At 42.2% G+C, this 23828-nt stretch overlaps 1 protein-coding gene and 1 long non-coding RNA gene across 2 annotated transcripts in view; both read right to left on the bottom strand.

The window, feature by feature from the left end:
• The window catches only part of LOC121376945 (kelch-like protein 5), a 114270-nt gene extending 99546 nt beyond the window's left edge, over positions 1–14724 (bottom strand). Inside the window, exon 1 of the mRNA XM_041504754.1 lies at positions 14538–14724. The gene's annotated coding sequence lies outside the window, so the exon portion shown is untranslated. The remainder of the gene's footprint in view (positions 1–14537) is intronic.
• A 7492-nt stretch (positions 14725–22216) lies between these two features.
• The window catches only part of LOC121376860, an 8073-nt gene continuing 6461 nt past the window's right edge, over positions 22217–23828 (bottom strand). The window contains exon 3 of the long non-coding RNA XR_005958544.1: positions 22217–23032. This is a non-coding gene — a long non-coding RNA (uncharacterized LOC121376860). The remainder of the gene's footprint in view (positions 23033–23828) is intronic.

The following is a 23828-nucleotide window of genomic DNA, read 5'->3' as shown; positions in this document are numbered from 1 at the left end:
TAATACAATCAATATGCTCTAGTGGTGTTGTTAAACAAAAACAAACTTTTGGCCGCCAGAATGTACGAGTCCGACCACCCATATGTCCTGTAGCTCTATCCGTGTTATATGTGATAATAAACGAACAGCTTACGACTAGAGTCAAGTTGACCTAACCTACACGTTGTGCTCTAAGTATACTTGTCGGACAATAAACTATTGATCGTCAACGCGTTTTATTATATATTAGCCACACTTATAAACATTAAACTCATCAGTGTGTTTTTTATTATTATTATTAAACGTACATATGGTTTATGTACTAGTTAACACTGTACTGGCGATTTGTAAGAAAATATACATTAATAATCTACTTACTGTTCAACGCACAGAGAGAGAACACCTGACAGAATGGCCGTCACGAGACTTGTGTCTCAGTTGTTAGAAATGTCACCACGATAGCACGACCAGGTTGCTAGGGATGTTCCAAACGGTGTCGCGTCACCGGGTGGAGGTTGTAAATGATACCATCAAGTTATTTCTGGGTATCCACCATCTACATACTAAACAGGACACAGGTGGGGGAAGGTGAGAGGAGGGGCCGCCTGCAACTGGCAGTGCAAGGAGCAACAGCGCCCGATCAAATCGTAGAGAGGCGGGTGGGGGTGGTGGTGGTGCTATGGATTGGATGCTAGGTGTGTATTGAGATTGGAGGGGCGCAGGGGGGGGGGGGGTACGGGTCAAACTCTTTCCAAAGACTGCTAATCACAAAGAGTAAACCCATAGTTTACGACCACAGGTTTCCTCTCTATATCTGTGTGGTCCTTAACCATGTCTATGCCAGATACCTTAATCTGGTGTTTGAGTGCTTATTAAATAAAAACATTTCCTTACCTTCCGTTTATTCTGAGTGGATTCATTCTAATCCTGCACACACCAATTCTATTCTTTTTGTCATTTCCAAACAGTAAAATACTTTGTTTCCTTATGTAACTGTAACCAACGGAAATAATGTTCAAAAACTTTTTATAGCAGAGATGGACGGGACTATAGACAACCGGGTTGGAAAACCCAAAACTTACATAATAAATATTTTGTTTAAACTTCTTTTTCATTTTATTTTAAGTTTAATATTTTTTTTTTTCAAGTGGGTGTTGTGTTAAATCCCGACACTACATTACCTGCTGAGAGCGATGCTACGACCTTGCTGCCACGATAATACGGATACTTTGAATAATATTTTGTCTCCAGGGCAACCTGGGGGTGTGTGATTCCATAGTCGGCGACCTTACCACATGCAGCTGGACACACCACAGCGAACAGATCGGGAGAACACAGTCTAGGTACGGCCAGATGGGTCATAGCGTGACGACTCTCTATCAAGGCGGTCCGAAATCAGCCGAGCGAGAGTGGAGACAACAAAGATAGGGAATAGAAAAAAAGGTAGGCGTCTGTATGGATAGATACATCCTATAGAGATTATTCCCCCATGTGTTTTGTCAGGCTGCCGAATTAGCCAAAAGCTCATTCAGTACACCTTACCCCTCGCGCTCGAAAATGTCTGGCAAAACCCTGCTTAATAAAATAATTTCGACTTTGTCATGGGCTGAAGTATAGCCCAGTGTGAAAAGCTTACTTGCTGTGTGTTGCATCCAGTGGGACGATCCCCCGGGGTGTGCGGTTGGGCCGCCCCGAGCCCGCCCCCCCCCCTGCCCCGCAGGTGGCTAGTTTCGGGGGGTGAGCATAACCAGCCAAAAGGAGAAATATGCGGCTAGACATATACCGATAAAGAGAAGGACGTGGCCCTATAGGTGAGACACAAACCTTTGTTAATGTAAGTAAATAGGTCCAAAAAAGAACAGTGACTGTAGGTGATGAGCATCGATCCCAACCCTCATCCCCACAAAAACAGTACGGTCTGTACCTTAGTGCTCTGCGCGTTGGACAATACATAGTGGGGGGGGCTGTTAAGGAATCGAGCCTCGGGGGAAATTGCAATGCGAATGTAACGATAAAGCCATTCCAGTGGCAAGACAGATAACAGTATTATAGCCATAATAACGGGTGGTGTATAATGGCGAAAGGACGGAAATGCCCAGTGTAAATCTCACAAAGAAGGTGGATTAAAATGAGGTGGACTTCTGTTGGATCAGAAATGGTAAAAATGGCACAGGTTGTAGTATGATATAGTATTTTTTTGTGTGGGTTTAGTTTTTGATGGCCCCGATAATGCCGTATGGTGGTAGCAGGGGTGAAGGTGGCGCTAAATCATTACTTACAGTAGAATCTAGAATCGACGGACATATAGCCTTATGTCAGGATCTCCAACTTCTCTGTGCCCAAAAGTCCCCCCCCAAAGAATAATTCTATTAAGGATACGTGATGGTAAATATTGGCGACTAGAATAGGTACGGTGTTAATTGTAATGCATACGTTTAAATGAGGATCGTTGGGGTGTTTCAGAAAGGGGGGATGTCATTCACCACCCAACATCCAATCACTTGGGTGTATGTGCTGGAAATGGCAATAAACATGCTCAAATATACGGAGGGAGGGGTGTGAGTATAGACTGGGGATAACTCCAGGACAAATGTAAGAACGATATCGGAGGCGAAGAGGGTGGGCGTGGAAAGGTAGAATTGTGGAGTACTAAAAACGGGAAATGATTACGGTGTAAAGATATCGAGAACCGTGAGAGGTCTGAAAGGGTGGGTATAGCTGTATCAGGACGGTTTCAGATCAGGGTTGAGCCGTGTCCACGGCACTACCGTGGGGTGATAGAAGGAAGGAGGCTCGTAACCATAAGGAGACAAGACAGAGCTTCTAGATAGGGACCCCATGTCCCGACGCGAGGGATAAGAGTCAGTGGGGCTCTAAAGAAAACAGGGCCAGGCAGTGAAGTCTAGGGTTAGGAGGGAGGTAGCCTGCCGGCCCCAAGGCCCGCCCCTCGGGGTTAGTTGGTGAAACGCGCGGGTCTACGCTCTTGAGGGACATAGCCAGTGTCGTAGTTCAGCGAAAAAAAGAGGAAAAGTGACTGCTAGTGGGGCTGACGTAAAGGGGCGGGAGGTTGGGGGGAAAGTGGCAGATCGCGCGGATCGGGGAGGGGAGAAAAAGGCTAGAGCCCAGAAAGAAGAGGGGTTGGGGTGTATGCGGACTCCCGTTGGGTTGGGATGGGCTGGGGCAAGCCGAAGAGAGTGCTATGGAAGTGGTATAGACACCACCGGGATCAGGGACGATGACTGATGAAGGTGTGGACGGGGTGAGGGGTGGAGGGTAGCCCCCACGGGTTTCACAGAAGGAGCCCGGGAAGTCGAGAGAGTATACGAACCAAATGGGGGTTTTGGTCGGGACAGGTAGGTATGTTTAAGGCGCGCACCGCCCAAAAAGAGGGGCTCGAGACCTGCCCGAACGCACCCAGCCGAGGACCAAACGTTGGACGTATGACGCTCGCTGAACTAAGGAGAAGGTAAAATAGGATGATTGGTGCATCTATTATTCCACAACGCGGGACCATGGAGGCCAAATCATTTGAGTATTGGGCATTGCAGCACGTCTCGATAGCACATGGAGGGGGAGGGGGACGCGCTGCAAGGCCTATGGACAAACGTGCTGTTGGGAAAAGGAGAAGTAAATGAGAAGCGCTTCGTGCACGGACGTGGGGGACCAATGTCAGTACAGAGGGGAAAGCGGCTATCGCGAGCCGATCGTGCACGGGCATACACGGATGACGCCTAGGGTCCGGGAAGGATGCGAAGGGTGCTCAGCCTGCCCGTACTGAGTACGCCTGGCGATACAAAAAGAAGTGGGCGCACGGAGTGGATAAGAGGGGGGATGATGAGTGGGGCAGGGCCGAGAGTATGGGTACCGCACGCCCGATGGTAGTGAATTTTCATGTGGTGGCTAGTAATTAGCGATGGCCAGGCGCCGTATGACGAGTGATGGGGGGAGGAAAAAGCGTAGAATAGCGCCGGGGGGGGGTAATCTATTTGGTGAAGAGGGGGGGATGTTGCCTACACCACCACACCCACCACAACGCCAATGTTGGGGGTGTGGAGGCGCGATCGCCCGCCGTATTACATAGGAGGGGGATGAGGATATTGATTGGTAACGAGTGAGGAACTTACAATAAAGTAAGTAGGGGCGAGTGGCATTGTAAGCGGATAGGGCTAGTAAAGGTGTTACTCAGTCCCTATCCCAGCTAGATATCACATATTGTTAATAATTGTTTTTGGGAAAATCTTGCGCATGTAAGGGGAATGGGGGGACTTTAATACCAGTCTCACGGCTTTTTCTGAACAAAATCTTCCAGGTGGTGCACAACACACAGCTGGCGCGGGGGGACTGCAAGGGTGGACAGTCGGAGTGAAGTGGTGGAGAAAAAAGGCTAGAAGACCCTGTATTAATGCGAAAAGAACACACAATAGGTCACTGTGAGGGAATTCTAGCCTGGTTGGATAACTTTGGGGTGTGGGAGGGGGGTTGGGGGGGGAGAGGGGGGGGGGGGGGGGGTGCGGATATTGGAAATGTGTGCTAGTAGATTGTAATTTACCACTGTATGGTATAAAGGTGTGTTGTAAAGGGCCCTGGCCTTGCTTGTTGGTTGCGGGTTGGCAAGCTGATGCTGGTGGGTAACTAATGCGGGCGCTGCCCTGCAGATAGCTGGCGGTGGCTGTGGGGGGCGTGGCTCTGGTGCAGGAAAAGAAGTGACAAAGTGCGGGTGGCAGACTAATGACGGAGGGACCTTATGAGCCCATGTTAAAGTCCGGGGGTCACGCAGAGCGGCCATCGGCCGCAGGAAGGACCCTTGGGTGGCTTGTCATCGGGTTCCAGGCCGAGCCGCTACACGCTAGATCAAAAGAGCCGGGATAGTGGACCCATGTGGCCGAAACACATGTGAAGCGCTCACGGAGGGATGCAAGCTCCAGACTCCATCAGGGGAACGGAGAGGAGAAACGTCTGTGGGGTATGAAGGGTATCATACGGTCCAGCCAAGCGGCTAGCACGCTAGATCCCAGCCGTGAGGGCATATCCGGGCTCATAACAAGGGACGGTCAGATAAAGGAAGATCACCACTAACTAATTAGAAAATAAGCAGTTGCGCTCCTCAAGATTATTATCAGGGTGCGGTACTGACTCTGCGTGTCGTAGGTGACAAGTCAGTAAACAAGGAGGGGCGGATGATCCTGGTACAAAGCTCACGGGAGCGGGGGTCGTACGGGGATCGAGCGCCATCAGTGGACCCCGTGGTGTGGGCTCAGGGGAGGGCAGTGCACACGTCGTACTAGAGTATGAAGGGAACAGAGTCGTTGATGACTGTGCATCCGGTCAATCGCATGTGGCATATAAGAGAGGGAAGGCTAAACTAAAAGGAGAGGAGAAAAGGTACGGGTGGGTTCCTCCGCGAGGCCGGGTCAAAGGTCCCAAATTGTTGACATCCAGTACCTAGATGAAGATCAATGTGATCTATCGGAGGGTCGTGATAACAAAACAACGGGAACTATAATATCTTCTGGGTACCTTAGGACTGGGAAATGGTTTGGAAATATAACCCAATAGGGTGAGGAGATAGCGGTCATAAGCGGGGGAGAAAAGATAGAAAGAAACCATGGGGATTGGTGACTGGAGTGTGGAAGAGAAGGCATCAAAGCCCATAGGGTATGTGCGGTCTGTGTCTGGGTCAAAAGTGTCAGTACTAGGAAAGAGTCCTTGCTGACAGAATTGTAGCCGATTGCCTCTGAAAATGACTGACGGTGAGGTTGCATCCAATAGCCAGAGTAAGAATCAGTGCACTCTATGGTGTACGTAATAAACAAACACACAATTACATTCTTCCTCTGCTTTAGATTGCTCGGTCCCGTCGTGGTCACAAAAAACTGGCAGAGACGCATGACGGGTTCATATCAAGGCTTGATGGCTATCTGTCTGTCGGAGTGTTGCAGGGCACTAGTCCCGGGCGACGAGGGATAAGGAAAAAATTGCGCAGGTCCTGCCTCTGTGACTGTGTCAAAACAACCGATGTTGGCATCCAATCCCCACTGTTCATAATCACTGTGCTTAGTGGTCGTTACATAAACCAAACGTACCCCCCCCCACCACATATTAGACTAACATACGGGACGGTTAAATGACAAGTGAAGTGAAACCGCAATAGCCGAATGGATTAAAGTGAGAAATGTTACTACTAGGGTGGTCTTAAACAAAACAAATGCGCCGGGCGGGGGCAGGAAAGAGAGGGAGGGAGAAAAAAAAAAAAAGGCCCCGGCGGCGGAAGTAAAGGAGAGGCGCGGGAGGGGAGCGAGGCGGGAAGGGCCTCGAAAAGGAGAGCGAGAGAAAAAAAGAGGGAAGAGGGAGGGAAGGAAAGAGGGAGAAAGGGGGAAGGGGAGAGGAGGGGAAAGAGGAAAAGGGGGTGGTTCCCTGCCTCTCCTTTCCTCTCGTCCTCTCGCTTTTTTTTCTTCCCTTTCTTTCCCTCTATCTTCTCTCTTATCCTTTTCTCTTTTTTTCCCTCTAGGGCCCATTCCCCGCCCCCCGCTGGCTGTGGTGTCTCCCTAGGTTGCCCATAGGGCCCTTATAAAGGGCCTGACCCGCTTCTGGTCGAGTCATACCAGTACCTAAGTTATTAACCCAGCAGCAAGTATTGGGGGTTGGGTGGTAGCCGAGTATTCTTTTGTTCAGCTTCCCCCGGGTGCATTGCAATTGTGTACTCGGAACCGGTATTCTTTGTCCGGTTCCTTATTAGATAGGTGAACGGGTGATGCAACAAGCTATAAATACTCGCACGAAGACTTGTTGGTTTGTTACGGAGTATATAAACAGTGACCTATATAATTTATATTCCACTTCCGGCTATGTAGCTTCACAATCTGTGGGACCTTGCATATAAAACATAACTCTGTGGTAATGGATAATGAAGCGAGTTTCTCTAGATTTAAGGTCAGAATTATCAAGTGTTTGACGTCCTATAGCCGATACATAGGACATTACTGGTTGGCTCTAGTGTGTACAGTCTGTCACACCTTTCCAGAACGTAAAATATGTATTACGGGAAAATAAAATAAACTGCATTTTAAACATATTTAATATAAAACGGTACAAACTACCTCACTATTCCAAAAACTAAATATTGGTGCTTTAGTCAGAACAATTTTAATATCCGGTTTTATTGTAAAGGTAACTTACACATATCCACACATCTTGACTCATAAGAGAATGTTCAATATGTCAGGTCCTGTAGATTTCTAGATGCTGGACGTTAAAAATCACACACCTCGATTCTTAAAATACCTAATATAAGATAAACGGACACTTTGCGAATGCTGAAATATTATTTCTATTAACCACGTTTATAAGAAAAGTTAAGGGGTCTGCAAAAATCTCTGATTAATCCGTTTGTGTCCATGACTGCATACTTCAACACCTACGTTACCACACCCAAATCACATCAGGTATTTTAAATTTTCAGCCTTTACATCGTAAAATACGATCAATACAGGCGGCATCTCACAGACCCTTTGTTAGTCTGTTTTTAATGTATTTGTGTTAACAAGTTACCCCCACCCCCCCCACCCCCCCCCCACACCCACCCCCCACCATACCTTATATAAAAAATAATATGTATTTCGGTGAAATATTAATAGCAAGATAACAGATACCATAGACATAGTAAAACTACACCGTGCTGTTTGTCTGTCACATAAAGTGTTATGTGTATATCAGCGATTCACACTTCCCACCAGACATAGTAAAACTACACCGTGCTGTTTCTGTCACCTAAAGGGTTAATATGTATAATCGAGTTAACACTTACCACAGACATAGTAAAACTACACCGTGCTGTTCTGTCACATAAAGTTTAATATGTATAATCAGCGAGTTAACACTTACCACAGACATAGTAAAACTACACCGTGCTGTTCTGTCACATAAGTGTTAATGTGTATACAGCGAGGTTAACACTTACCACAGACATAGTGTAAAACACACCGTGCTGTTCTGTCACATAAAGTGTTAATGTGGATAATCGCGAGTTACCCACTACCACAGACATAGTAAACTACACCTGCTGTTCTGGTCACATAACGTGTTAATGATTAATCAGCGAGTTACACTTACCACAGACATGTAAAACTCACCCGGCTGTTCTGTCACATAAAGTGTTAATGCGTATAATCAGCGAGTTAACACTTACCACAGACATAGTAAAACTACACCGTGCTGTTCTGTCACATAAGTGTTAATGCGTATAATCAGCGAGTTAACACTTCACACAGAATAGTAAACTACACCGTTGCTGTTCTGTCACATCAAAGTGTATGTTGTAGAATCAGCGCGTTAACACTTTACCACAGACATATAAACTACACCGTGCTGTTGTCACATAAAGTGTTAATGCATAATCATCAGGCGAGTTACCACTCCCATATACCATAGCAAAACTACACCATACTGTTGCACATAAAGTGTTAAATGTATAATCAGCGAGTTAACACTTACCACAGACATAGTAAAACTACACCGTGCTGTTCGTCACATAAAGTGTTATGTGTTAACGCGAGTTAACACTTGCCATAGACCTACGTATTCGTAGCGTCTATAATAAGCCTCGGAACTCGGTCAAACCTAACAACAGACGCGTGTCACCGATTGTACCTCCGAACAATACTCAGAACTCGGTCAACGTTACAATAGACGCGTGCCACCTACTGTACCACCGAACAATAGGTGCATATCTATTGTAATAATGTCAACAATCAGAGACGTCACCATTATACTAAGAAAGAACAATAGGAGATGTCTCCATTGTACTAAGAGAGAACAATAGGGGACGTCTCCATTGTACTGGAGTGGGGACCCATTGTATCGGAGGTGCATATCCATTGTACTGGAGGTGCACCCATTGTATTCCCATTGTTGTCCCCGCTACGTACAAATTATACTACTCCCAGTATCCTTTAATTATTTGATCTATAACTAGTTTTAGTGGCGTTCTACCAAGTTCCCCATATAACATAAAAATAGACGTACCCTATTTTACTGGCAATAATCGTCTAAGAAAATGTATATGAATATTTTCTATTATGTCCACATTTTCGTATCCCCAGATTTCATCCTTGGCTTTAGATAAAACAAAATATATTGCTTTAGTTGCATGCTGAATTAAACATTGTTTTGTTATTTTAAATTTGTTTTGTTTAGTGAACGTTAAACCTAAATATTTGTATTCTTTAACATTTTGAAGAGACTTATATCCGAGAGTAAATTTTTTCTTATAGTCATTTGCATTTCCATTAAATATTATTATTTTTGTTTTTTCACTGTTTACTTTAAGTTTCCATTTTTTGCAGTATTCCAAAAATACATTTAGATTTGTTTGCAAATCGTGAGCATTGGTTGCTAGTAGTGCAGTATCGTCGGCATATAGGAGACAAAGTAAGTCGATACCGATGTCTAGAAAGCAATCGTGGTCATCTATAGCGGTGGCTACCCCCGAGCAGTTAGAATTTAGTAGGTGGTTTTCTAAGTCATTTAAATAAAGTGAAAATAGGACAGGTGACAAATTTTCACCTTGGCCGACTCCGGTATTGCAAGAAAATAATTTTGAGCATTCGTTATTTAAATTGATACAGGATTTTATACCTTGATACATTTTTTGGATAATTCTAAGGAATTTGCCATTTATGTTATAGTTTAATAATTTTTGCCAAAGGAAGCTTCTTGATATCGTATCAAATGACTTTTGGAAATCAATAAACGCACAGAATAATTTCTTTTTTCTTCTTTTTAAAATTTCGATTAAAGAATATATATTAAACACATGGTCGGTTGTGGAGTAGCCTTTTCGAAAGGCAGTCTGGGCTTCAGTTAAGATATTATTTTCTTTAAGGTAGTCATTTAGTCGTTTATTTAGGATCGTTGTAAATAGTTTTGAGCTACAGCATAATAAGGTTATTGGTCTATAATTGTCTGGCATAGAACGGCTTCCTTCATTTTTAAAGATTGGCTTAATCATTTCTATCAGCCATTCATTTGGGAAAATAATGTTATCTAGCATAACATTGAATAGTTTTGTGTATATTGGCAACATTTTGTCCGCAGTAGATTTAATGTACTCATTTGTAATATTATCAATTCCGGAAGCTTTTCCATTTTTAAGTTGTTTTATTGCATTTGTAACTTCTCTTTCTTCAATTGGTTTATCTAGAGCGTCATCTAATTCGAAAGTTTCAAAATCTGTATATTGATTTATATCATTATCCATAGGATCTCCTTCATTTGCTTTTTCAAAACAGTTGCTAAGTTCGTTTAGTGATGGGAAATTATTATTCACTGTTATTGGTTTTAATAATTTATAAAAAGATTTTGGGTCATTTAATTTCAGATCGCGCATTTGTTTTTCTGCTTTGTATTTATGAGCTGCATTTTCTTTAAATAAATATTTCTTATATGATCTGCTTGCGTTAATTAATCTCTGTTTGTTTTCTGCACTTTTATATACTGAATATGTTTTCTTTGCCGCGTGGTATTTTTTTCTAGAGACAAAACGTATAGAGCGAATAAATAAGTACACAAACTCACGTCGCGACCCACATAATACCCGTGTTCGTTATCATATTGTATGTTGTGTATATACCACATAATACCCGTGTTCGTTATCATATTGTATGTTGTGTATATACCAGACCCGTAACAACCAACGTGTCCGCCCACTTGAGAACGAAAATATACGTGCCCCACCCCACTTCACATATCGCTCATACCGGCCCGTTTACCTTCATCAAACAAACACACGCACAGCTGAAACACATTTTCCCTGCCCTGATTAAAACACGCCCTAGTTTGTACCACAAACAATAATCGCCAGGTGTAATATTCGAGTATCTATTTGTATTTCGTACACCGTGCTGTTGTCGCATAAAGTATAATCAACGAGTTAACAGTTGCTATACATAGTAAAACACAAGCAATAACAGACTGGACAACTGATAATGTGTTATTGTCAAATAAAAGTTATAACTACCTTCGTGTCTCCCACAACAAAATGTCTGACCCGTTCGTAAAATACTTCCTTGTATGTGACGTGTGTAGTTTAACACCAAATATAGAGCACATTGATTATTAATCATCGGCTATTGGATGTGAAAAATTGGTAATTTTGACTCGTTGTTAATAGAGGAAACCCGGGACATTTTCTTAATGCAGCAAGGAATCTTTTATATGCACTTTCCCACAGACAGGAAGCACAATCCACGGCCTTTGTCCAGTTGTGGTGCACTGGTTGGAACGAGACAAAAACCAATCAGTTGAACGGATCCACTTAGGTGGTTCGATCCTGCGACGCAAGCACCTCAAGTGAGCGCTCAACCGACTGAGCTAAATCAGCGTAATAGGAATGCAGGTACATAATGAAATATGTAACAGAAGTATTGCATTCTCCAGCATTTGTCATAATGACCGGCCTCGGTGGCGTCGTGGTTAGGCCATCGGTCAACAGGCTGGTAGGTACTGGGTTCGGATCCCAGTCGAGGCATGGGATTTTTAATCCAGATACCGACTCCAAACCCTGAGTGAGTCCTCCGCAAGGCTCAGTGGGTAGGTGTAAACCACTTGCACCGACCAGTGATCCATAACTGGTTCAACAAAGGCCATGGTTTGTGCTATCCTGCCTGTGGGAGGCGCAAATAAAAGATCCCTTGCTGCTAATCGGAAAGAGTAGCCCATGAAGTGGCGAAAGCGGGTTTCCTCTCAAAATCTGTGTGGTCCTTAATCACATGTCTGACGCCATATAACCGTAAATAAAATGTGTTGAGTTAAATAAAACATTTCTTTCTTTCGTTTTCACAATGACTTTTAGAATGCAGCACGTCTAGTTTTCTAGTCTTTCCGATGGCGCACTACCCTACAGTTGTATGTAACGAGAACTTCCATGTCACCTACCTTCGATTTGACCCAGCTACGAACTGACCGTGTCTTTGTGGAAATGGCACTATTTCCTGGTATGTGACGAGTTTCGTTTCTTGGAAAAGAGAAATTATCAAAGAGAGACAATTTCATTTTTGTGTGTTGCGAACATCAGGTTCCAATGTACTAAATCAATTCCTATTGTGGGTAAAGTTAATGATAACCAATAAAACTGCTACAAGCAGCATATCAACACACCCAGGCAGAACACCAATAAAACTGCTACAAGCAGCATATCAACACACCCAGGCAGAACACCAATAAAACTGCTACAAGCAGCATATCAACACACCCAGGCAGTACACCAATAAAACTGCTACAAGCAGCATATCAACACACCCAGGCAGTACAGTACACCAATAGACCTGCTACAAGCAGCATATCAACACACCCAGGCAGTACACCAATAAAACTGCTATAAGCAGCATATCAACACACCCAGGCAGTACACCAATAAAACTGCTACAAGCAGCATATCAACACACCCAGGCAGTACACCAATAAAACTGCTATAAGCAGCATATCAACACACCCAGGCAGTACACCAATAAAACTGCTACAAGCAGCATATCAACACACCCAGGCAGTACACCAATAAAACTGCTATAAGCAGCATATCAACACACCCAGGCAGTACACCAATAAAACTGCTACAAGCAGCATATCAACACACCCAGGCAGAACACCAATAAAACTGCTATAAGCAGCATATCAACACACCCAGGCAGTACACCAATAAAACTGCTACAAGCAGCATATCAACACTCCCAGGCAGTACACCAATAAAACTGCTACAAGCAGCATATCAACACACCCAGGCAGTACACCAATAAAACTGCTGCAAGCAGCATATCAACACTCCCAGGCAGTACACCAATAAAACTGCTATAAGCAGCATATCAACACACCCAGGCAGTACACCAATAAAACTGCTGCAAGCAGCATATCAACACACCCAGGCAGTACACCAATACAACTGCTATAAGCAGCATATCAACACACCCAGACAGTACACCAATAAAACTGCTACAAGCAGCATATCAACACTCCCAGGCAGTACACCAATAAAACTGCTATAAGCAGCATATCAACACACCCAGGCAGTACACCAATAAAACTGCTACAAGCAGCATATCAACACTCCCAGGCAGTACACCAATAAAACTGCTATAAGCAGCATATCAACACACCCAGGCAGTACACCAATAAAACTGCTGCAAGCAGCATATCAACACACCCAGGCAGTACACCAATAAAACTGCTATAAGCAGCATATCAACACACCCAGGCAGTACACCAATAAAACTGCTACAAGCACCATATCAACACTCCCAGGCAGTACACCAATAAAACTGCTATAAGCAGCATATCAACACACCCAGGCAGTACACCAATAAAACTGCTACAAGCAGCATATCAACACTCCCAGGCAGTACACCAATAAAACTGCTACAAGCAGCATATCAACACACCCAGGCAGTACACCAATAAAAAGGGTGGAATCTCACATTTAATCTACATGCAACAAAAAGGGAGTTGTGTGTCTGTGTATGTGTATCTGTGTGTGTGTCTGTGTATGTGTGTCTGTGTTTGTGTGTGTATGTGTCTGTGTATGTATGTGTATCTGTGTGTGTCTGTGTTTGTGTATGTATCTGTGCGTGTGTGCGTGCGTGTGTGTGTGTGCGTGTGTGTGTGAGGGGGTATCGACTTTTAATTAGACGAAACTCGTGTGCAGTGGAACCGTTCTTTACTTTTCTTGAAGTAACTTGTTGTTCATTTTGTAAACGTGCTTATCAGTTACTATACCATGTGATTGTACTAGCATGCTTCTCACCCACAATGTATCGCATTACAAAGCTATTTGATCACAGTTCGGAGGAGGGGGGGGGGGGGGGGTATAACCAAGTGATAAAGCGTTCTTTTGATGCGCGGTCGGTCTATTGACTATTTCTCGTTCCAACTAGTGCACCAAGAATGGTATATCAAAGGCCGTAGTATGTGCTATCCTGTCTGTGTAATGGTGCATATAAAAGATCCCGTGCTATTAATGCGGGGAATGTAGCGGGCTTCCTCTGTGAGACTATACGTCAGAATTACCAAATGTTTGATATTCAGTAGCTGATGATTAATAGATCAACGTGCTATAGACTAACCATATGTCCGACACCAAATAACCGTAAATAAAATGTGTTGAGTGCGTCGTTAAATAAAACATTTCCTTCTCCCTTCCAATAGCCGATGATTAATACAATCAATATGCTCTAGTGGTGTTGTTAAACAAAAACAAACTTTTGGTCGCCAGAATGTACGACCCCACCCCGACCACCCATATGTCCTGTAGCCCTATTCGTGTTATATGTGATAATAAACGAACAGCTTACGACTAGAGTCAATTTGACCTAACCTACACGTTGTGCTCTAAATATACTTGTCGGACAATATACTATTGATCGTCAACGCGTTTTATTATATATTAGCCACACTTATAAACATTAAACTCATCAGTGTGCTTTTTATTATTATTATTAAACGTACCTATGGTTTATGTACTAGTTAACACTGTACTAGCGATTTGTGAAAATATACATTAATAATCTACTTACTGTTCAACGCACAGAGAAAGAACACCTGACAGAATGGCCGTCACGAGACTTGTGTCTCAGTTGTTAGAAATGTCACCACGATAGCATGACCAGGTTGCTAGGGATGTTCCAAACGGTGTCGCGTCACCGGGTGGAGGTTGTAAATGATACCATCAAGTTATTTCTGGGTATCCACCATCTACATACTAAACGACAAGGAGACCCAAGAAGCAAGGGATAATTCAGGTGTTTCTCACACCTCTCCCGTCACCTGATCTAGAACCGCCCTTAGCTTGCGTTTCAGCTTTCATGGTGAATGGGTCATGTCATGTCATAGGGTTTTACGTGCACATTCAGAACAAGCTGTTGTAGCGCACGCCTGTCGTGGGCACAAGAGCCGTCTATGACAGGAAAGGTGGGGGGAGGGGAGAGGAGGGGCCGCCTGCACTGGCAGGTGCAAGGGAGCACCAGCAGTCCGATCAAATCGGTAGAAGGCGGGTGGGGGTGGTGGTGGTGCTATGGAATTTGAATGGAGCAGTTAAATGCCAAAGCGAAAAGGGTGCGCAATTTTGATCGAGGGAATTTGGCGCAATTTTTAACGGTCGGTCAAAAGATAAATGGCCGAGCTAATATAGGTTTTGATATTAGTGAATCGAGAGTAGCTCGTTAATTTTAGACCTCTACGATGCTGTGGTGTCTCCCTAGGTTGCCCATAGGGCCCTTATAAAGGGCCTGACCGCTTCTGGTCGAGGCATCACCAAGTACCAAGTTATTACCAGCAGCAAGTATTGGGGGTTTGGGTGGGGGAGGCCGATATTCTTTTGTTCAGCTTCCCCCGGGTGCATTGCAATTGTGTACTCGGAACCGGTATTCTTTTGTCCGGTTCCTTATTAAAGTAGGTGAACGGGTGATGCAACAAGCTATAAATACTCGCACGAAGACTTGTTGGTTTGTTACGGAAGTATATAAACAGTGACCTATATTTATATTTATATTCGACTTTCGGATATGTGCTTCACAATCTGTGGGACCTTGCATATAAAACATAACTCTTAGAGTAATGGATAATGAAGCGAGGTTCCTCTGAGATTACAGGTCAGAATTATCAAGTGTTTGACGTCCTATAGCCGATAAATAGGACATTATTTTGCTCTAGTGGTGTACAGTCTGTCACACCTTTCCAGAACGTAAAATATGTACTACGGGAAAATACAAATAAACTGCATTTTAAACATATTTAATATAAAACGGTACAAACTACCTCACTATTCCAAAAACTAAATATTGGTGCTTTAGTCAGAAAGCAATTTTAATATCCGGTTTTATTGTAAAGGTAACTTACACATATACACACATCTTGATTCTTAAGATATATGTTTGAATATGTCAGGTCCTGTAGATTTCTAGATGCTGGACGTTAAAAATACACACCTTGATTCTTAAAATACCTACTCTAAGATAAACGGACACTTTGCGAATGCTGAAATATTAGTTTCCTATTAAACACGTTTATAGAAAAGTTAAGGGGTCTGCAAAAAATCTCTGATGAAGTCCGTTTGTGTCCATGACATGCATACTTCAACACCTAACGTTACCCACACCCAAACACATCAGGTATTTTAAATATTTCAGCCTTTACATCGTAAAATACGATAAATACAGGCGGCATCTCACAGACCCTTTGTAGTCGTGTTTTTAATGTAGTTTTGTTAACAAGTTACCCCCACCCCCCCCCACCCCCACCCCCACCCCCACCATACACGTATATAAAAAATAATATGTATTTCGTGAAATATTAATCAGCAAGATAACAGATACCATAGACATAGTAAAACTACACCGTGCTGTTGTCACATAAAGTGTTAATGTGTATAATCAGCGAGTTAACACTTACCATAGACATAGTAAAACTACACCGTGCTGTTGTCACATAAAGTGTTAATATGTATAATCAGCGAGTTAACACTTACCACAGACATAGTAAAACTACACCGTGCTGTTCTGTCACATAAAGTGTTAATGTGTATAATCAGCGAGTTAACACTTACCACAGACATAGTAAAACTACACCGTGCTGTTCTGTCACATAAAGTGTTAATGTGTATAATCAGCGAGTTAACAGATACCATAGACATAGTAAAACTACACCGTGCTGTTCTGTCACATAAAGTGTTAATGTGTATAATCAGCGAGTTAACACTTACCACAGACATAGTAAAACTACACCGTGCTGTTCTGTCACATAAAGTGTTAATGTGTATAATCAGCGAGTTAACACTTACCATAGACATAGTAAAACTACACCGTGCTGTTGTCACATAAAGTGTTAATATGTATAATCAGCGAGTTAACAGATACCATAGACATAGTAAAACTACACCGTGCTGTTCTGTCACATAAAGTGTTAATGTGTATAATCAGCGAGTTAACAGATACCATAGACATAGTAAAACTACACCGTGCTGTTCTGTCACATAAAGTGTTAATGTGTATAATCAGCGAGTTAACAGATACCATAGACATAGTAAAACTACACCGTGCTGTTCTGTCACATAAAGTGTTAATGTGTATAATCAGCGAGTTAACACTTACCATAGACATAGTAAAACTACACCGTGCTGTTGTCACATAAAGTGTTAATGTGTATAATCAGCGAGTTAACAGATGCCATAGACATAGTAAAACTACACCGTGCTGTTGCCACATAAAGTGTTAATGTGTATAATCAGAGAGTTAACAGATGCCATAGACATAGTAAAACTACACCGTGCTGTTCTGTCACATAAAGTGTTAATGTGTATAATCAGCGAGTTAACAGATACCATAGACATAGTAAAACTACACCGTGCTGTTCTGTCACATAAAGTGTTAATGTGTATAATCAGAGAGTTAACAGATGCCATAGACATAGTAAAACTACGCCGTGCTGTTGCCACATAAAGTGTTAATGTGTATAATCAGCGAGTTAACATTTACCATAGACATAGTAAAACTACACCGTGTGTGTATAATCAGTTGTCACATAAAGTGTTAATGTGTATAATCAGAGAGTTAACAGATGCCATAGACATAGTAAAACTACGCCGTGCTGTTGTCACATAAAGTGTTAATGCGTATAATCAGCGAGTTAACAGTTACCATAGACATAACAAACAATATATATATGTGTGTTTGTGTGTGTGTGTGTGTCGTCCTGTCTTATTTAAAAATGTATCACATTTTAATGACACGCGTTAAATATAGTTACGTACAAGTTCCCCCCGCAGGCAGTCTCATGAAAAGGCTGCATGTACCGTGACTACCCAACAACGTACAGTGGTTACCCAACGGCGTACAGTGATTACCCAGCAGAGTACAGTGATTACCCAACAGCGTACAGTGACTACCCATTAGCGTACAGTGATTACCCAGCAGAGTACAGTGTCTATCCAGCAGCGTACAGTGACTACCCAGCAGGGTACAGTGGCTACCCAGCAGCGTACACTGTTGGTATCACAGCAGGACCACGTGCGGTGTAGAGATTTAGCAGTATAAAATGTCAGCTCAAACTGAGTCGGAAACTGTACTGAAAAGAAAGGGTTTTTTGTTTTTTGCATGAAGTTTTAATTGACTGATGTGATGTAGACTGTGCGATACGTACGTTTGTGTGCGTGTGAGGGGGGGGGGGGGGGGGGGATTTCACCTCGGATCATGGGCACATTAGTTTTAACGCAATAGGTCTGAACACAATCAAAAATATTTCTGTTCACTGCACGAACATTTGCAGTAATGGAAGGGACAAAATCCAGCCTGTCCCCTCCCCTACAACAATCGGAGCCCATGCGCATTTCCCAATATCAGGCAATAGTGTGGGCCTATACAGAAGTATAGTGTACAAACTATCAAACGTTAGACTATTGTCTGGGAAAATGACTATGAGTATTTTGCTACAAGTCGTGAAACCGACCTTTGAGTCAACGACACCACTAGAGCACATTGATTTATTAATCATCGACTATTGGATGTCAAACATTTGGTAATTTTGACATATAGTCTTAGAGAGGAAACCCGCTACATTTTTCCATTAGTAGAAAGGGATTTTTTATAAGGACAATCACACAGACAAGACAGCACAAACCACGGCATTTGATATACCAGTCGTTCCTTGAACGAGAAATAACACAATGGGCCCACCGACGGGGATCGATCCTACACCGACCGCACATCAAGCGAGTGCTTTACCACTGGACTACGTCCCGCCCCAGAAACGTTCAACGGCGCGAAGCGTGTTAATGGGGGGGGGGGGGGGGGGGAGGGGTGTGTGTGTGTCTAGCTCAGTCGGTACAGACTATTTGCTTTGATTGTAGAATCGAATCGCCTTGGCTGATCTATTCAGCTGTTTTTCCCTCATATTTAATTTCGCATGATTGATATATCAAGGCCATGGTATGTGTTGTCCCGTATCCTTGCTACTAAGAGAAACAAATGGATCGGGTTATATACTAAACGTGATAGTCAGAGTTTGACATCTAGCAACCAACCGGTCTCGGTGGCGCAGTGGTTAAGCCATCAGTCTCCAGACTGGTAGGTACTGGGTTCGGATCTCAGTCGAGGCATGGAATTTTTTATCCAGATACTGACTCCAAACCCTGAGTGAGTGCTCCGCAAGGCTCAATGGATAGATATAAACCATTAGCACCGACCAGTGATCCATAACTGATTCCACAAAGGTAATGGCTTGTGCTATCCTGCCTGTGGGAAGTGCAAATAAAAGATCCCTTGCTGCCTATCGTAAAAAGAGTAGCCTATGTGGCGACAGCGGGCTTCCTCTATTGAAATGATCTCTATAAGGAATACATACAACACTGGGTGCGGGACTTAGCCCAGCCCGTAAAGCGTTCGCCTGACGTACGGTCGATCTGGGATCGATCCCCGTCGGTGGGCTGATTGAGCTATTTCTAGTTCCAGCCACTGGACCAAGACTGGCATATCAAAGACCGTGGTATGTGCTATCCTGTCTTTGGGATGGTGCATATAAAAGATACCTTGTGACATCCAATAGCCGATGAAGAAAGGAAATGCTTTATTTATCAACGAACTCAACACATTGTATTTACGGTTATATGTCGTCAGACATATGGTTAAGGACCACATAGATATTGATAGAGAAAATCCGCTGTCGCCACTTCATGGGCTACTCTTTTCGATTAGCAGCAGATATCTTTTTTATGCACCATCCCACAAATAAGGTAGTACATACCACGACCTTTGATCTACCAGTCGTGGTGCACTGGCTGGAACGAGAAATGGCCCAATGGGCCCACCGATGGGGATCTATGCCACACTGACCGTGCATCATCGAGCGCTGTACCACTGGGCTACCCCCCCCCCCCCCCCAACATAGCCGATGGTTACTAAATTAATGCGCTCTAGTGTTGTCGTTAAACAAAACATAATTTATATGTAGCTCTCGACAGAATACTGCATGTGAAATATAATATAATAATGCAATGCAAATTATTTAATTACACATATATATTCTTAGATTTAAAATATGTACGTTTAATGGTATGACCATTATATAAACATGTTTAACAACGAGAGTTTAATATGCTACCATTATCACTGCTTGTTTGTTTGCATTATTTTGTTTTGTTTGTTCGCATTGTTTTGTTTTCTGCTTGTTGCTGTTTTTTTTGTTGTTTTTTAGATGTTTTGTTTTGTGTTGGTGTTATTGTAGTGGATGTTTCGTGTTGTTTTTGTTTTGTTTTGCGTTGGGGTGTGTTTTATTGTTTTGGTTTTTGGATGGGGGTGTTTCAGGGTTTGTTTTTTGTTGTTATTTCTCTCTCTAAATTGTCTAGTGATATTACGTTTGGTAATAAACTAGTAGAATAAAGACATTGTTTATGTGATTATCAGGACAGTGTTCTCTCTTCTCTACCGTACATGGTGCTGTTTCTCACGAACACCATCAGTGGCCCAGCCGCAGACTACATCCGGGGAAGAGGATTGCTGTCAACCAAAGCCACGAGAAAACTGATGAATTCTATTGGTGGGTTCAAACTCAACAACACGGGTTTCTTTTTTGTTTTTAAATTATCCTTGTGTAGAGGCTGATGGACATACACGTTTGGATGTTGATGTTGGGTGAGGGCGAATTTCTCAAGGACATATATTGTATAGGTTTGGTCGCGTAAACATAGTGTGTGCATAATTGTCAGAGATGGTGAATTGAATATAAATATCATCGTTACCATCATCATTAAAGGGACACTCTTGAGTTTGCAACCATTGTGAAATGTTTCTGACCAGTAGAGCCATTTCGATGATGTAACATACTAATTAAATATATTTTCTCATTTAAAATATCAGTGAAGATGTATTTACAAGGTGTTTGTTGTTGTTGTTACGCATGTAAGGTGAATTTAGCGCTCAGATCGTGTCGTAGAACGTGGTCCCGGCATGGAGTGGCCATTGTTTGGTGTGTATGTTAGAAGTGTGTTTCTACCTTTGCGTTAGTCACTATTAATTAGAAAAAAAACCCATCCATGACATATATGTGGTACTCACAATTTCAGTTATGTATTCATTATGGGACATAACTCGGTATTGTAGTTGTTTTATAGCATCACAGAGAGTAAACACGCTCACACAGAATTTTATATACATTTACCGTAAATGCCTGAACTAACGCCTAGGCGGGTGGGTGATTTTTTATTGTTTGTTTTGTTTGTTTTTTGTTTGTAATTTTTCTCTGCGACCAGGCTACTATCCAGGGCAACCTCTAACCAGGCCACTGAGACCCGGTGTTGCGAAATATATCCGCCCCCCCCCCCCCCCGAAAATCACTGCCCACGATTCTATTTCGAAATAAAACGCCCCCGTAGAGGGATTAGAGTTAGGGTTAGGGTTAGGGGAGGTTTTGTTTTGTGGATCGGGGCGATTCTATTTCAAGGGGGGGGGGGTATTTCGAAATAGATTCGCCGGGGGAAGAAAATTTTGAGGCGACGATTCTATTTTCTGACACCGGCCTCCCATTGAGGCAGGCTTCTGTTCAATGGTTTACGGTAATAACGTTAATACCAGTAGATCTACTTAGATTTAGATTTAATTCGAATAACAATGTATGCAATATATTTATTAATCTATCGTCATTTTGTTGGTCAATGGCTTGTAAAGTTTCCTTTTATATATTGTCTACGGATATAAATGTTGTTAATGGAGACCTTTAACCAAACCTGAAACAAAACAAAGTTCAAAAACAGAAGAAGAAGTTCGTTTTGTTTAACGACACCACTAGAGCACAATAGCTAATTAATCATCGGCTATTGGATGTCAAGCATTTGATAAATATAACACAGAGGAAACCCGCTACATATTTCCTAATGCAGCAAGGGATCTTTTATATGCACGTTCCCAGAGACACGAAAGCACATACCACGGTATTTGACCAGTTGTGGTGCACTGGTTGGAACGAGAAAAAAAATAAGTTGAAAGACCCACCGAGGTGGTTCAATCCTGCGACGCAACCCCATTAATCGAGCACTCAAGCGACTAAGCTAAATAACCCCCTCCCAAAAAAAAAAAAAATAATAATAAAAAATAACAAACAAAAAAACACACACCAAAAACCCCCCCAAAAAAACAAACAGACAAAACATACAACAACAACAACAACAAACAAATCCCAGAGGAAGCTGTTGAAGGTGTAGGTTTTTTAATAAGTTCAAATTGTGTTTTGATACGACACAAATAACGCACATTGATTTATTAACAATCGTCTAATGAATGTCAAACTTGGGGATGAAACCCACTGCATGTGTTTTTTTCATTGGTAACGAGGGGTATTTTATATGCACCATCCCACAGAAAGGCCAACACATACCACGCATTAGATACACCAGTTGTGTTGCAATGACTAATCGAAGAATGGGCCCACCGACGTGGATCGATCCTATACCGACCGCGTATGAGGCGAGCTCTATACTAGGGGGCTATGACCCGCCCATTTTGGATGAAACGCCCACACATTGCAAAAAGAAATATTAGATTATATTAGATGTTTAACGACACCCCAGCACGACAAATATGTTAAAAAAGAAGAAGACATATACACAATTGTTCATGGAGTTTTGAAACTATTAATTTTTGTTAATGCAAATTAGTAATTTTGATGAAACAAATTTCACCACACGTGATCAGTTGGGAAAGTGCTGCAGGTGTTTCCAGCAGGACAATTATGAGAGTTGCATCAGATTGTTGTAGCCATTCACAATTTTAAATATGCATGCGTATGTGCGTGCATGCATGTCTGGTGTATGCATACACGTATGTGTATGTATGTATGGATATATGTATGTTTGTATCTCTATGTGTGTGCGGGTATTTTAAACAGACATAAATAACAGTTACTATATTAAATAAAGGCCAGCAAAATCAGCGAGCAGATATCCGAGTAGGCCTATTTTCTTTTCACCGCCGGAAGTTCAGAGTCCTGTCGTTATTTTCTGTAGATGTATCCACTGCTCTTCCCTGACCTGGAATACACGTTTATTGTATTTACTCAGTGTTTGACAAACACGTTAAAGGGACATTCCTGAGTCTGTTGCATTGTAAGATGTTTCCGACCACCAAAATATTTCCACGATTAAACCCACATATCAAATATATTTTCTTGTCTAGATCGTCAGTGTCTGTACATTCAACGTGCTTCTGGTCGTATAAATATTTGTAAGAAGCCCAAACTGGATTCTGTTTTCAATTAATTTCTTACGTACGATAAAAATTATATTTTAGGAAATATAATGAAATATAACCTAGTAAAAATATTAGAACGATCAGAAACACGTCTAATATGCAGCCACTAATACTCCATGCAGAAATGTTTTTATTTGATATGTAATTACAATCGCTAAAAAGGCTCTGTTAGTCGATAACATATTGAAATTTGCAGCAAACTAAGGAATGTCCCTTTAATACAAGCTAATTAAAATATTAGACACAGTTATAATGCAATATTATAGAAACTAGTACATGAGAGGTCAATAGATTTAATACAAGCTAACTAAAATATTAGACACGGTTATAATGCAGTATTATAGAAACTATTACACGAGAGGTCATTAGATTTAATACAAGCTAATTAAAATATTAGACACGGTTAGATTGAATACAAGCTAATTAAAATATTAGACACGGTTATAATGCAGTATTATAGAAACTATTACACGAGTGGTCATTAGATTCAATACAAGCTAATTAAAATATTAGACACGGTTAGATTGAATACAAGCTAATTAAAATATTAGACACGGTTATAATGCAGTATTATAG

This window comes from Gigantopelta aegis, chromosome 7 (genome assembly GCF_016097555.1).
Source record: "Gigantopelta aegis isolate Gae_Host chromosome 7, Gae_host_genome, whole genome shotgun sequence".
Classification (NCBI taxonomy): Eukaryota; Metazoa; Mollusca; class Gastropoda; order Neomphalida; family Peltospiridae; genus Gigantopelta; species Gigantopelta aegis.
The sequence above is the reverse complement of the archived record's forward strand: the minus strand, read 5'-3'. Positions and strand labels throughout refer to the sequence as shown.